The sequence below is a fragment of the Aptenodytes patagonicus genome, chromosome 8 (assembly GCF_965638725.1).
Source record: "Aptenodytes patagonicus chromosome 8, bAptPat1.pri.cur, whole genome shotgun sequence".
NCBI classification, from domain to species: domain Eukaryota; kingdom Metazoa; phylum Chordata; class Aves; order Sphenisciformes; family Spheniscidae; genus Aptenodytes; species Aptenodytes patagonicus.
This window is the reverse complement of record NC_134956.1, coordinates 21,645,492-21,660,580: the sequence shown is the minus strand read 5'-3', so window position 1 is coordinate 21,660,580 and position 15,089 is coordinate 21,645,492. Positions and strand designations below refer to the sequence as shown.

The 15,089-nt window shown below is 43.5% G+C and overlaps 1 protein-coding gene across 14 annotated transcripts in view; it reads right to left on the bottom strand.

Annotated features, from left to right (window-relative positions):
* The window catches only part of CHL1 (cell adhesion molecule L1 like), a 150,846-nt gene that overhangs the window by 83,792 nt on the left and 51,965 nt on the right, over positions 1–15,089 (bottom strand). The gene's annotated exons all lie outside the window — the stretch shown is intronic.

The window sequence follows — 15,089 nt, the reverse complement described above, 5'->3', positions numbered from 1 at the left end:
TGGCCCAGATGCTCCGTGCATCCTTGGCATAGACTACCTCAGGAGAGGGTATTTCAAGGACCCAAAAGGGTACCGGTGGGCTTTTGGTATAGCTGCCTTGGAGACAGAAGAAATTAAACAGCTGTCCACCTTGCCCGGTCTCTTGGAGGACCCCTCTGTTGCGGGGTTGCTGAAGGTTGAAGACCAACAGGTGCCAATCGCTACCACCACGGTGCACCGGCGGCAATATCGCACCAACCGAGACTCCCTGATTCCCATTCATGAGCTGATTTGTCGACTGGAGAGCCAAGGAGTGATCAGCAAGACTCGCTCCCCTTTAACAGTCCCATATGGCCAGTGCGGAAGTCTAATGGAGAGTGGAGACTAACAGTAGACTATGGTGGCCTGAACGAAGTCGCGCCGCTGCCGAGTGCTGCCGTGCCGGGCATGCTAGAACTTCAATACGAACTGGACTCAAAGGCAGCCAAGTGGTATGCCACAATTGATATCGCTAATGCGTTTTTCTCAATCCCTTTGGCAGCAGAGTGCAGGCCACAGTTTGCTTTCACTTGGAGGGGCGTCCAGTACACCTGGAACCGACTGCCCCAGAGGTGGAAACACAGACCCACCATTTGCCATGGACTGATCCAGACTGCACTGGGACAGGGTGGAGCTCCAGAACACCTGCAATACATTGATGATATCATCGTGTGGGGCAACACAGCAGGAGAAGTTTTTGAAAAAGGGAAGAAAATAGTCCAAATCCTTCTGAAAGCTGGTTTTGCCATAAAACAAAGTAAGGTCAAGGGACCTGCACAGGAGATCCAGTTTTTAGGAATAAAACGGCAAGATGGTCGTCGTCAAATCCCAATGGATGTGATCAACAAAATAACAGCCATGTTTCCACCAACTAGCAAAAAGGAAACACAAGCTTTCTTAGGCGTCGTGGGTTTTTGGAGAATGCACGTTCCAAATTACAGTCTGATTGTAAACCCTCTCTATCAAGTGACCCGGAAGAAGAACGATTTCAAATGGGGCCCTGAGCAACGACAAGCCTTTGAACAAATTAAAGACGAGATAGTTCATGCAGTAGCCCTGGGGCCAGTCTGGGCAGGGCAAGATGTAAAAAATGTGCTCTACACCGCAGCCGGGGAGAATGGCCCTACCTGGAGCCTCTGGCAGAAAGCACCAGGGGAGACTCGAGGTCGACCCCTAGGGTTTTGGAGTCGAGGATACAGAGGATCCGAGGCCCGCTATACTCCAACTGAAAAAGAGATATTAGCAGCATATGAAGGGGTTCAAGCTGCTTCAGAAGTGATCGGCACTGAAGCACAGCTCCTCCTGGCACCCCGATGGCCAGTGCCAGGCTGGATGTTCAAAGGGAGGATCCCCTGTACACATCACGCAACCGATGCTACATGGAGTAAGTGGGTCGCACTGATCACACAACGGGCTCGAATAGGAAACCCCAGTCGCCCAGGAATCCTGGAAGTGATCATGGATTGGCCAGAGGGCAAAGATTTTGGAATATTGCCAGAGGAGGAGGTAACGCGTGCTGAGGAGGCCCCAATGTATAATGAACTACCAGAAAATGAGAAGCAATATGCCCTGTTCACTGATGGGTCCTGTCGTCTTGTGGGAAAGCATCGGAGGTGAAAAGCTGCTGTATGGAGTCCCATGCGACAAGTTGTAGAAACGGCTGAAGGAGAAGGTGAATCGAGCCAATTTGCAGAAGTAAAGGCCATCCAGCTGGCTTTAGACATTGCTGACCGAGAAAAGTGGCCAGTGCTCTATCTCTATACTGACTCACGGATGGTGGCAAATGCCCTGTGGGGGTGGTTGCAGCAATGGAAGCGGAGCACTGGCAACGCAGAGGCAAACCCATCTGGGCTGCTGCATTGTGGCAAGATATTGCTGCCCGGGTGGAGAACCTGGTTATAAAAGTCCGTCACGTAGATGCTCACGTACCCAAGAGTCGGGCCACTGAAGAACATCAGAACAACAAGCAGGTGGGTCAGGCTGCTAAGATTGAAGTGGCTCAGGTGGATCTGGACTGGCAACATAAGGGTGAATTATTTCTAGTTCGGCGGGCCCATGACACCTCAGGTCACCAAGGAAGAGATGCAACATACAGATGGGCTCGTGATCGAGGGGTGGACTTGACCATGGACACTATAGCACAGGTTATCCATGAATGTGAAACATACACTGCAATCAAGCAAGCCAAGCGGTTAAAGCCTTTTTGGTATGGAGGACGATGGCTGAAACATAAATATGGGGAGGCCTGGCAGATCGATTATATCACACTCCCACAAGCCCGCCAAGGCAAGCGCCACGTGCTTACAATGGTGGAGGCAACCACCAGATGGCTGGAAACATATCCCGTGCCCCATGCCACTGCCCAGAACACTATCCTGGGCCTTGAAAAGCAAGTCCTGTGGCGACATGGCACCCCAGAAAGAATTGAGTCAGACAACGGGACTCATTTCCCAAACAACCTCATAGACACCTGGGCCAAAGAGCACGGCATTGAGTGGGTGTATCACATCCCCTATCATGCACCAGCCTCTGGGAAAATTGAACGATACAATGGACTGTTAAAGACTACGCTGAGAGCAATGGGTGCTGGGACATTCAAACATTGGGATACACATTTAGCAAAGACCACCTGGTTAGTCAACACCAGGGGATCTGCCAATCGAGCAGGCCCTGCCCAGTCAGAACTTTTACATACTGTAGATGGGAATAAAGTCCCTGTAGTGCACACAAAAAATATGCTGGGGAAGACAGTGTGGGTTATTCGTGGCTCGGGCAAAGGCCAACCCATCCGTGGGATTGCTTTTGCTCAAGGACCTGGGTGCACTTGGTGGGTGATGCGGGAGAATGGGGAAGTCCGATGTGTACCTCAAGGGGATTTGATTTTGGGTGAGAATAGCCCATGATTTGAACTGTCTGATGTTAATTGCTACGTAATATTATATGCCATACCAATGGTATTACAATAAGAATCACCCAGATTAATGAAGAATGAACTTTGATGAAACCGAGCAAAGCACAGTGATGATGGAACCAGAACTGACTTCAACATGAAACAATCCAACACTGCACACCATCTCCATCTTTCCTGCCCTGAAAGATTATTATGACAGATGGAGCCCAAAGTCATGGACTAAATTAACTCAACTAACATCTTAGAGGGATGGCCCATAGACTAAGGGAATGATATCTGTGTGTATATATATCAAAAGACAGGAAAAGGGGTGGTGATTAATGGGAATGTGTTGGAAAGCGTGGGACCTGGGCATGATGTAGATGGTATAGAATAAGGGGTGGATACTGTCCTGATTTCGGCTGGGATAGAGTTAATTTCCTTCCCAGTAGCTGGTACAGTGCTGTGGTTTGGATTTAGGGTGAGAACAATGTTGATAACACACCGATGTTTTAGTTGTTGCTGAGCAGTGCTTACACTAAGTCAAGGACTTTTCAGCTCCCCGTGCTCTACCGACTGAGCAGGCTGGAGGTGCACAAGAAGCTGGGAGGGGGCACAGCCAGGACAGCTGACCCAAACTGGCCAAAGGGACATTCCATACCATGGGACGTCATGCTCAGTACATAAACTGGGGGAAAGCTGGCCGGGGGGGCCACTGCTCGGGGACTGGCTGGGCATCGGTCAGCGGGCGGTGAGCAACTGCATCGTGCATCACTTGCTTTGTATATTCTTTTATTATTATTTTTTTTATTATTATTATATTTCTATTATTAAACTGTTTTTATCTCAACCCACGAGTTTTATCACTTTTACTCTTCTGATTCTCTCAGAATCGGGGGGGGGGGGGGGGGGGGGGGGAATGAGAGGCTGTGTGGTGCTCAGTTGCTGGCTGAGGTTAAACCACAACAGACTAATTTACACTGTGCAGACTAATACCACAGCCATCTGCCAAAAGGTGTACAAACCATCTATATCGCAACAGTCTATTAATATGTATTAAAAGTCACATTACAGTTGACATAAGCCATTTCTGTACATGAATATGAAAAATATGACTATTATATTTAAAACTTTCAACTAATCATGCACCACTGATTTTCTCACTCTGAGTTTATAATTCAAACCTTTAAATGTTTCATAGCAGCCTCACCAAACCAAGATTTCTGATGGCTGTACAGCTGAGACAGCCCATTAAAGTAACAACAAGAAAAAGAAAAAAAGAAAACAAATAGGAACCTGTTCTTGGGGGGGGGGGGGGGGGGGGGAATGAAAGAGTAAAAATGAAATTATTTTTACATCAAAATAAAATAATAAAAAAAAAACCTTAAGAAATAGTGTGCACCTGCTTCCTTCATTGTTTCCTGTTATATTGGTCATAGCGCAAGTATGGTGTATAACATAAATCTGCCCAAAAGGGCACGATGCCCAGCGGACAGAGCAGCTTTGACGGATGACATACACAGAACAGACAGATGAGAGGTGACTTCTGTATAAGCCTATGACCATAAAGGAGCTGGTCCTGGTAAAAGCTGTCTAGATATCAGATCCGATCCAGTTCACTAGCACAGCTTTGCCTTCTGCAAAGTGCAGGAAACATTCCCGAATCCCTATTTCACTCGCAGTTTTAGGGCTTTTACTCAGCACTGCTTATTTAAAACCCTGGGACTCAACAGCCTGAAACCTCTGAGCCGCTGAAGCCCAGAGCAGGAGCACAAACTCCCAACTCTCTGCAGAAACGGTTCCCTCCAGGACACCAAGCCCTCCAGGCAGCTGACATGATTGAGACCAATATTTCAAGGGATTTGGATACTCTGTTCACATTAATACCATAAGCAATCTGTGTGCCCAACCTCTAGGGGTAATTTGAAAATCCCAGAGTGGGTTTTTGGTTTCCTATTTTTGGTTTGTGTATTCTCCCCAAGCACTGAGGAAGCAGATCCACTCATGAAAGCATTTATTAGACTTGCTGAGCTGTCTTTTTCCCATCCCTGAGTTACCTTGTGTGAATGTTAATCACAGTCATTATACAGTTTATCATCTATTAAATGCTTACCCTCATTCCCACACACACCCCCAACGAAAAAAAAAAAATTAAAACAGGTCAGGAGAGAAAACGAAGAACACAAGCCCCAAACTGGAAGCCATTTGATAAAGAATTATTTCCAGAGATTCAGATCCCCACCCCACTTGGCCACACTCCTCATTTCCAAACTATTCCAACCACCTCTTCATATAACTGTCTTCAAAAGCAATGCTAAGAGAGAGTGCAGTGCTCTTCCCCATTAGGTAGGTGGAAAGCTGAGAGACAGAGCAGATATTTTTGCGAGCAAATACACAGCTCGGTAAGGGTACGAGGGTTTCAGGTAGGCGTAGTATCTCAAGTTGTTCTGTATTCTTCCTAGCGTGTGCGCAGGCTCCTGGAGCTCTCCACTGCATCAAACATGCACACGCAGGTATATGTGCATGAATGTATGTAGGTGTATCTGCATGAACGTGAAAAAGAGGTGGACAGCAACAAACTCGTTCACTTGTCCTTACCAGAAAGATTTGATTTCAGTTGTCAAAAGCAGTGAGGCAAGAGCATTGCTATTCGTTGCTGCCTAGTCTGCACCCTCTCGCAATCAGCAACTCTTCTAAGGTAAGGTGACAACACCTAAACCAAGGAAAGTCCATATATTTAAGCTAGAAGAGCTGCCATAAGCACCTCTCTTGATTCACAGGCCATAGCATGCTCAAACGGGAACACGGCTCTCTCAGAAATCGTACCTTTTCCTTCAGGATCCCTCTCTAAAGGAAGATTTCCTAGAAAAGTGATGTGCAGGAGAGTTTCTACTTTCTCTGAGTTTACCTTCTTGCCTCTTCCAGGCCTTTCTGCGATTAGCAATGCCCTCTGCAGCACGAGCGCAGACCTTTTCAACTGCTTGTCCTGATAAGAGAATATTCCACTATTCTCACCTCATCTCAACAGATCCATGGGCTGTCAGGGATTTTGGTAAAACCAGAAAGAATCAAGTGCGTTTTGGTGAAAATCATAAGCCATTAAAAAAAAAAAAAGAAGACATACACACAAATGCACCGGGAACTTTCCTCAGAGTAATTCCGTATTGATTTGACATACAGAAACCCTCTGTATGTAATAGTGAGCTCTGAAGAAGAAAAATCACTCAAGTGTTTTTCCACCCCGTGTGTGCTGGCAGAGCCACGGGCTGACTGTGGCTCCCCCCGCGCCTCCCCCGCCAGATCCAGCAAGCGCTGGAATACAGATCTGAGCGACCCCTGCTCAAAATCCACTGATAAAAAGACTTCCACATTTGAATTTTGTAGCATGCACAAAAACAGCCCCTGGGGCCCTGAAACTGCTCTCAATCCAAGCATCTTAAAAGCAGGAGAGATAAGCACCTCGACCTCAAAGGAAACGTTCTTTGTTTCTCTCCTTTTTGTAATGTTGACTCTGATAAATCTGCCTCCTATTTTAATTATCTCAACAAGATCTTCTAGGAGGACCTGCTTCCTGGTTTAGAGCTGCTTCAAAATCTAATGTAGATGATTAAGTAAATGATACAAGTAATTAAAAGATTCTATTAATCTAATTACCATTTAAATCTTATTCTTCATATTATATATCCAAATCTCGGTATCTTATTCTATACTATTCAACTAATATTTCTAGCATGTAAGCCCATGACAGATTAAAGATACGAAAAAAACACTTATCTTTGTCTGATTTTTACACAGCTGCAAGTCTGTAATTTTAGAATAAATCAACTTGAACAACAGTCATACAACAGGAGCAATCTGCTGCTCCTAGGGTTTACTCCTCCCAAGACCTGAACTTTCTTCTAACACTGACTTGACGTGAAGATGACCTTAAGTCCAGATGACGGAGCTTTAGAGGTCAGAGCATTGAAAAAGAGAGTGACCATGTGTTTTGCAAACAATATGCAGTTGTGGTGTCAGTTGTGGCAAACAACATACCCATTACAGGAGCAAACTACAGCAAAAACCCAGATGACATGAAACACAAAATATCTGGTGCCTCAAAGCAGAATTTCAATGAAAGCAAAAACCCGTGAGTCTCCAGATCCTCTCACAAGTCCTAAGTTTTATCCTGGCCTTTCTTCAGGAGTCACTGAATAAAGCACTAACTATTGGAATCTAAAATGCTGCAAATAAAATATTGCATTTAGATCTGAAAGGTGAATTGGGAAAAGAGATGAGGGCAACAGAAACAAGTTTTTCTAAGGACTTGGAGGACTGCCATGTTTTCAAGACTGAAATATATTCATTGCTATGAATCTATGAGGTTAAAATTACCTGGAAAACTAATGCATGTGTAAGAGTCCAGGCTATAAAATAAAGATGCTTCCTTCCCATCTATTCTCTATTCCAAGATGATCTTGTGTAGTTTGTGCCCTGCCTCCTTTGGTGACCTAGTACCTACTAAATTTTCCAAAGTGGTTCATACGTTATTGCATGCAGCCAACTCAATCTCTCATCTTCTACCCAGGTCACTTCGGTCCGCCTAGGCTAACATTACACCCAGTTTAGTACAACCAAAGCTCTTTAGCTCTTTCTTCAGGCTCCCCGACCTCTCACTCTTGCCATTTCAGATGGGCAATAACCATTTTGATCTGTAATGCCACAGATGATTTGGGAGAATTCACTTACATCTCAAAATAAAATAAAATAAAACAAAAATATCTGCAGCTGTAGCTATGATATGAAAAGGGCAGAGGGCTGGAAAGGGAAAGATCAAGATGAAACAGGTGATTTCCTCCTGTAATATAACAGACATTGCCCTTAGCAAAAAATGCAGTCCAGTAAGGAATTCAAACATCCTATTACCGCATTCAGGATTTATGAATAAAATTCATGACAAAATTGTAATCATCCAGCTTTTTGCAGTGTTAGTTGAAGCAATTTATAGGACTGAAATACTGCAAGAAAACTAATTTAAAACAGACATGTGCTGAAGAACCTTTGGAGAAATAGCTGGAGTAATCAAGAGACATCACTTTATAAATTCAGCATGAGCACTCTCTTTAAAGTATTCAGTTCATACACCTAAAGGAGCTCCTTCGTGCAGACTTGCTTTTCTTTCATTTAAGACTTCAGATGTCACAGCCAGTCTGGGTAACCCTGACACAAATAGCGTATCAGCTGCAGAAGTCTCCTATCCGCTGCCGTGGACCAGAATTGCACCAGAGGCACTTGATATTGCACTGGTAGAGCTGGGGCGCTGGTCACGCACCCCGACATCGCCTGTGCTCGCTGCTGGGGCCAGGTTACCCTGTTGCTTTGTCACATGAAGCAGCAGTAGCAAAGCAACACCCCCTGAATTCTCAAAAATTTAAAAAAAAAAAAAAATCAATTCCTTTTGAATGTATTTCATTGCAGATATTAACGTTCTTGTCCCTGAATGATTGTAAAAACGTAGATAACATGTAGGAAATACGTTCAACATCTTTTGAATCACAAAACATATGCTGATGTTGAAGTATGTTACAGAAATCCATTGTATCAGGAGGTAGGCCTACATTTATCACTAGGATGCCTCCAGATAGATAGGTAATAATGTGATTAATTTTAATCTATCAGAATAATGTTTAAATATTAACACCACTCATCCCCAAGTTCATTTAAATTATTAACACTGGATTATCTATTAATTGATTGTATTATTTTTTCATCAAGTGTGCTGGAGTTTCTCTCTAGGACTCTTGCTATTCCAGCTCCTTCCTACCACGCTGAAATCACCCATGGCCCTGCTCACGGTAGTAAACACAACGCACGGTAATGAGAAATCAGCATTTGTATCTCATCTGCGTCAGAAATTTGGAATTCAGAGGAATTCTGTATGAAAAGAAAATATCTTTCATTCTAAGGTTGTATCACTAGTGACAACTTAATTTTACTGCTCGGCATACTACTGCATACAGACAAAATCCAGCCCATCAGAGAACAGCAATCACCTCACCAGGCAAGTGTCTGCCGTATCGCAGATCTGTCGGTGTACAAACTCAACAGTTAGTTTGCTTTTCTTGGTAGCAAAATATTTAATCGTACAGAAAGCAAATTGTGCAGTTTCTTTCAGGGGAAATCATGTATCTGATAAAGAATTCTCTTTACCCTGGATGTGAGGAACTTATTACTTGCAAATGCCCAGATGCAATATAGCATAAAACCATAACATCGCACTATACGTGTCATTATAGCTTCAGTGCAATGAACTGCACTTAGATTATTAAAATGAAACAGTTACTTTCGCAGGATCTTGTGATCATTGCATTCAGCAATCCAAAAGAGATGAACCAAAAAGGGCAATGAGCAATTTCATGGTATTAAGGACAGCGATGGCAGGGCAGCAGCCTGCTCGCTCAGCATCGGGGACTGTGCTGATGCCAGGCAGAGACCAGGACGCGTAAGCAGGACCTGCGCTGAGCACTCACTGGTAGCTCCAGTTTTAGGAGGATAGCAAAGGTGCCATTGTGCTCTAGCATCTGCAAACTCAGTCCCCAGATCCACAGGACACAACTTATATGACAAGAAGCTTGAATTACAGGCCCACTTATCCCATTATTCATAATTACTGGTTATTCATAATAAATAAAATCAACTTCTGTAGCTTTTCCCCATCTTAAACCCCCGTTTTCAATACTGATTTTCACATTGCTGCTTATCGTCATCAGCACAACTAAGACTACACTTACAGGGACATACAATTACTTACAAAACCAATGATTATGGTATTTCAGTGTTAACTAGCAGGGTTTAGTTATGACTGGGTTCTGAGTAAGACTAAGACACAAAGACGACTTCATATATGTGTCTGCAGATTCTGCTCCTACTCTATGGAAACACGCCACAAAAATGCATACGGCATTCAGACGCAATTTTTATGTAAATTACTTGGTATTAAAGGACAATGGGCAGTCAATGTTTTCAGCACACTCACTTAGAAACGAATATGAACACATCGTATCGGAACAAAATCAAATCCGAAGTGAGAATTTGGGATAGAAAGTAGTTGCACGAAAGCTGGCTTGGAAGGATGAAGGAACGAGATAACCATCCAGACACAAAAAAGGGCTGTAAAGGTGAAAGGGAGGACGTAAGTAGCTTTAAGAAAGAAACTGCAAAGCTGGTCCCTCTCGCCTCGGCTACTGTTGTTACATTACGAACGTGGCATTCCCCTTACAGCTCCCCAGCCAGCACAACGCCGTACGGCAAATCCCTCTGGGACACTACGTGCACACGAATGGCCCAAGGCTTCTCTTTCCTCCTGTGTTCCCCCATCTACCACGGCCATTCTTCTATATATCACACATTTGAAACATACTGAAAAAGCAGTTATTGAGGACCGGTCCAGCTTTAGGAAGAGGTTTGCCCAAAGCCAAAGTGCATGCCAGAAGTCAGATAACGTTCATGATGCATATGAGTAGCCATCCACCAGGAGACACGATGACGTGTCGTACAGCTGGGAGCTGCTGAGGAATGAAGTGGGCCAGAAGCAATGCTCAGATGACCTTTACGCCCGTAAATTAAAACGGTACAAGTAGAGAGTGGAGAGAAGACTTTTTGAGTTACAGCATATTAAAAGCTTACTGACATTGAAGTCATAAGAAATAATGAATATTTAACTTCCAGTTGATATTAAAAAACCTATTAATGTTTTATTTTGTCATCCATAATGAAACAAGAAATTAGGCTAGTGATTCCTAATGATATATACGGTGCAATAGCAAAATTGCTGGACCTAAACGAATGCCCTCCTTAGTAAGGACAGGCAGGAGCGGGCAGCTGAGGTCCACGCCAGTCGGCATTTCGACTCTACCAGCTCCACACACAAACCAGCGCTTCTCCTGCACCCAGTGAAATGCTTGTGAGGGCAGAACGTGAGCTCAGAAAAGGATGATGTGGATTACAAATCTCAAATGTGACCTTATCACTGCGGTCCTTTGCTTTCCCAAATCACTGTGGTGCTTTTAATTAAGGAGATGGTCTTGGACTGGAGACAGAAATTCAGTTCCCAACTCTGACAGACTTTATGTGTGATCTTACTGAACCTTTCTGTGTGCAGCCACGACGTACCTTCTTCTTCCACCTTTTGGACACTTCTATTTATACCAGAAGTTTCTCGGGATGGGACCTGTGTGCAGTGAGTATGCTCCCTGGACTTCCCATAGGATACACAGGTCTATTCTAATAACAATACATTAAATCACGGCCTGAAAGTAATATTTAAGCCTTATTTTGAGGTGCATTTGTTCCAGATTCGCCACGAAATCCAGGCCTTTAATTACAAACGAAAGGATGCCTAAATCAGCCCTGTACCAGTTCATAAACGTTACACGGAGGTTTAACAGAAGAATTGACAATGCCTGTGATCCTATAAAAATGATGAATTAAAGTGCACAAAACCCAAGTATTACAAATAAGTACCCGGGATAAGCAGCAAGGTGAATTTATTGGAATCCAACACTTCCTCAGAGCTGACTGGGGAACACCGCCTGCTCCTGCACAGCGCTGTGAGCCCACAGCTTCCACACTCAGCGGGCTTTCCAGTGCAGACTGAACGACACCAGGAAACCAGGATATAAGTGAAGACTGCCACTTGGGTTCCTGACACCCACTGCTGCTATAAAAACCAGGGAACTGGAGAGACTTGGGGCATACAGAGGAGCTCCGGTCATGGCTCCAGTCTGGAGGCGACTGGCAGGAGCTAGAAGCCACGTGCAATAAAACACAAGTGAGAGAAAATCCAGTATTTTCCTTTCTGGAGGAATCAGTGCCAACGACAAAAAACCTAAGTTCTCCAGCGATTCCTTCCTCCTACTTCCCCACACAGCCTAACAGACATGATAAGGTCACATTGATAGCACCAATACCCGACTCAGTGCAACCTCCCACCTCCATGGCAGAACTCCTCGCCCCTCTCCGCCTCCTCACAGCTTCTCCGAGTTCACCCTGCCAAAGGGAGAAAAATACTCACTATTTCTCACCCCTTTGGTGCTTTTCCCTCTTCTTCTCATTCCACCAGGACCCAGGCAACAAAAATGATGTGCCGCTGGAGAATGATCCTGACTTGCTGAAAATCCAGGGCTGTGTGGATAAGCAAGCCTGGGGGACATGTCTGAATTTCAGATTATAACAATTTTACTAACTTGGGTTCGGCTAATAGAGGTTTTACTACGGCGCACTTCCGCGCTATACTTCACATTCATTTATTACATGACAGGACCTATGAGTGCAGACCTACTTTGCATATACTATTACTTATCAAAAGCATTTAGTAATAAGACCCTCTGGAGAGCGTATTATGAAAGATTACGGACTAATTTGGCCAAAGACATCCCTGGAGAATACTAGTGCTTCGGTGCAGAAGACAGACATGATTGCTGCTACAGCCAAAGATAAAAGAGTTGAGGAAGACTAGTGAAAGGGTTAAAGCTTTCTGCTCTGGATTCTCTACAGACTAAACTGGTCACTAATCCCTAATAATTTAATTTATTTGCATGAACGTACTAGTAAGTCAATATCTGCTTTATCCTATTGCACAAAACAGTCTGAAATGTTTCTTCTAAATCTGGTTCAATTTCATTTCTTAATGCTAAAACACCTTTATTTCATAATATACCAGTAGCCTAATTAATATTTCACGCTTATTACTTAGGCTCAGTCTCACAATAATCAATTCCAAAAAACAACTTTCACAGGACTCTGGTTAGGGTGCTTAAACTTCCCTTTTGATATATGTAGTGCACCTCTGGTTTGCAATGGATTTACGTCAAGCTGATTTGTTTCTATTACCATACGTGGACCTTTACCGTAAATTAAAGAAGAAAAATAAGCGTATCATTGTCTCTACAAATGGGGTGTTTATTTCCTCTCCATCTTCTCATGTTTTTCCTCTGCACTTTATGCCTACAAGGCATAAAATACAGAGCCATTTTCAAACACAAAGTTTCTGAATTTAATCTAAATTAAGACCCATGTCCAATTTGATAACAAATCGCTGCAATGTAAGTATTCACACTTGCTAAATGCAGCATGATTGTAATTACATACCTAAAAATCATAATCTGATAGTGTTAACTGATGCTTCATAACAGATTTTTCTACCGTTCTGTATATAGAATACATCCGATATGTCTATATGTGATTGCTCTGTTTGGCCTTAGGCTAGAAATTAAAGGCAAATCTTTCAAACTATTTCTTCCCGTTATAAATGTTTCTACCGGGAAAACTGAACACTTTCTTTCTCATTTGAAGATCTTTGAATTCAAGCCATAGAGCTAATAAATATGTCTTGAACTCACTTATTTTCTGGAAATACCAACTTGGTTTGTACTGCGACACACATCACCCCTGAACGGCTCGTGACTTCGGGAAGTGAAGTTGGTAAACTTCAAAGGACTCTTCCATAGCAAGAATCATCAAACAGCAAATTTTTTTCCTAGTCCTTTTCCGTAGCCTTTCCAGCTGCAGTTGAGGAAGAAAACTATGGTTGGAAATGTGTCATTCATATTCCCAAGCACTCTGATAAAGCTGGATAAAACAAAAATATATTCTGATTTATTTCCAAGTCTAAGATTGAATTAAATCACCTTTCTGGAGCCCAGGAGCATCCTTTGAACTTTCCCTTTTGGGGAAGAGTTGGCCATCAGTGTGTCCTCCTTTTACAGGAATCAACTCTGAAAATTAGGCTAAGCTTTCCATACTGCTAGAGCAAATCTGGGGCATATTTTCCACTAGGACAAACTCGCAGAGCCTGTGAAAGCCAACAGGGCCCGTGCACACCCATGGAGAGCCCGAAACCCTCTGAGAGCGTGTGGCGAGGTGCAATGGCACAGCAACGGCACCGGCTGGATCGGCCGCTTCAAAGGCAGTGCCCTGGCGAGGGGCTTGAGAACCCTGTACTGCTGATAATTAGCATCCAGCTCTTCTCTGCAGCAGGAGGATCCCTGCTGATTTTACTACCAGAAGATGCAGTATTTTTAATATTCAACAGCCACGGGGGGGGGGGGGGGGGAAGAGGGAGGGGGAGGGAGAAAAAAAAAGGACTGTTAAATTCATAAGTTTCTGTGCCTAAAGGGGATCAACTTCACTCTAAAAATATCCCAGTTTGGACACGTTATGGACAGAGCTCTCATAACTCGGGTGTCAGCTCAGACAGCCAAGCTGAATATACACAAATACCTCACCCAACACACATAACTGCCTTTTCTTTAGCAAGGCAGCCAGCAGCTCTGCTGGCATACTGTGGAAAGAATTGAGAAGATCTCACCTAAGCCTAGCTTTTTCTGTATAGCTACATATTCAATTGACTCTGCGCACAGTTTACAGTGAGGGGGTGAGAAGCCTGTGGGTTCAGTCACTGTTTTCATCAAATATGATTTTTTTTGCAAATGCGAAAGCCTGTACAATGAGGCTTAAAGCTTGCTCTCTGGAAGCAGCACTACAAAAAATCCTAATCGCACCAACGCTCATGGAAAATAAGGTGAATTATTTTAGAAAAATCAAATTCATAGTCACCGAAATTCCCCCCACGTCTTTCAGTGTTATTTGCTTAGCAATAGGCCTGACCTGGCCTTCCACAGATAAATGGAAAGAAATCATTGATCCAATGGCACAAAAATATCTCCATTAATATGAAAACCTAAATATGCCAGTATGGAGCATTTTGAAGATAATTTTATCTGACTGAAACTTGTTATCCAAATGGAGAAATGTCAGCAGTGTATTAAGCAGACAGGAAAGCTGGAAGACTCATGAAGCCACATTTAAACTACGAGAACATGCAAAATTGAATATTTTCCAGGATCGTTAAAATAAAACTTAATTACAGAATTCAGGTTTATCTGTGTCATCCAATGTCACAATACTTCAAGATAGATGATGAGGGGAAAAGGCAAAAAGTCCCCAACAACTGCATTTAGCACCACAGCAGTATCTGCATTATTCATCACCAGTTGTGCAATGACAGATCCAAAATAATTACTATTACTCACATTAAGTTATGCAATTCCCCCGCCTAAAAGAGGAGCCATAAAGAAATGCAAACTAATTATAAGCCAGCCACATGCTCTGCTGCTGATACATAGCCACCTCAGGCCAACAC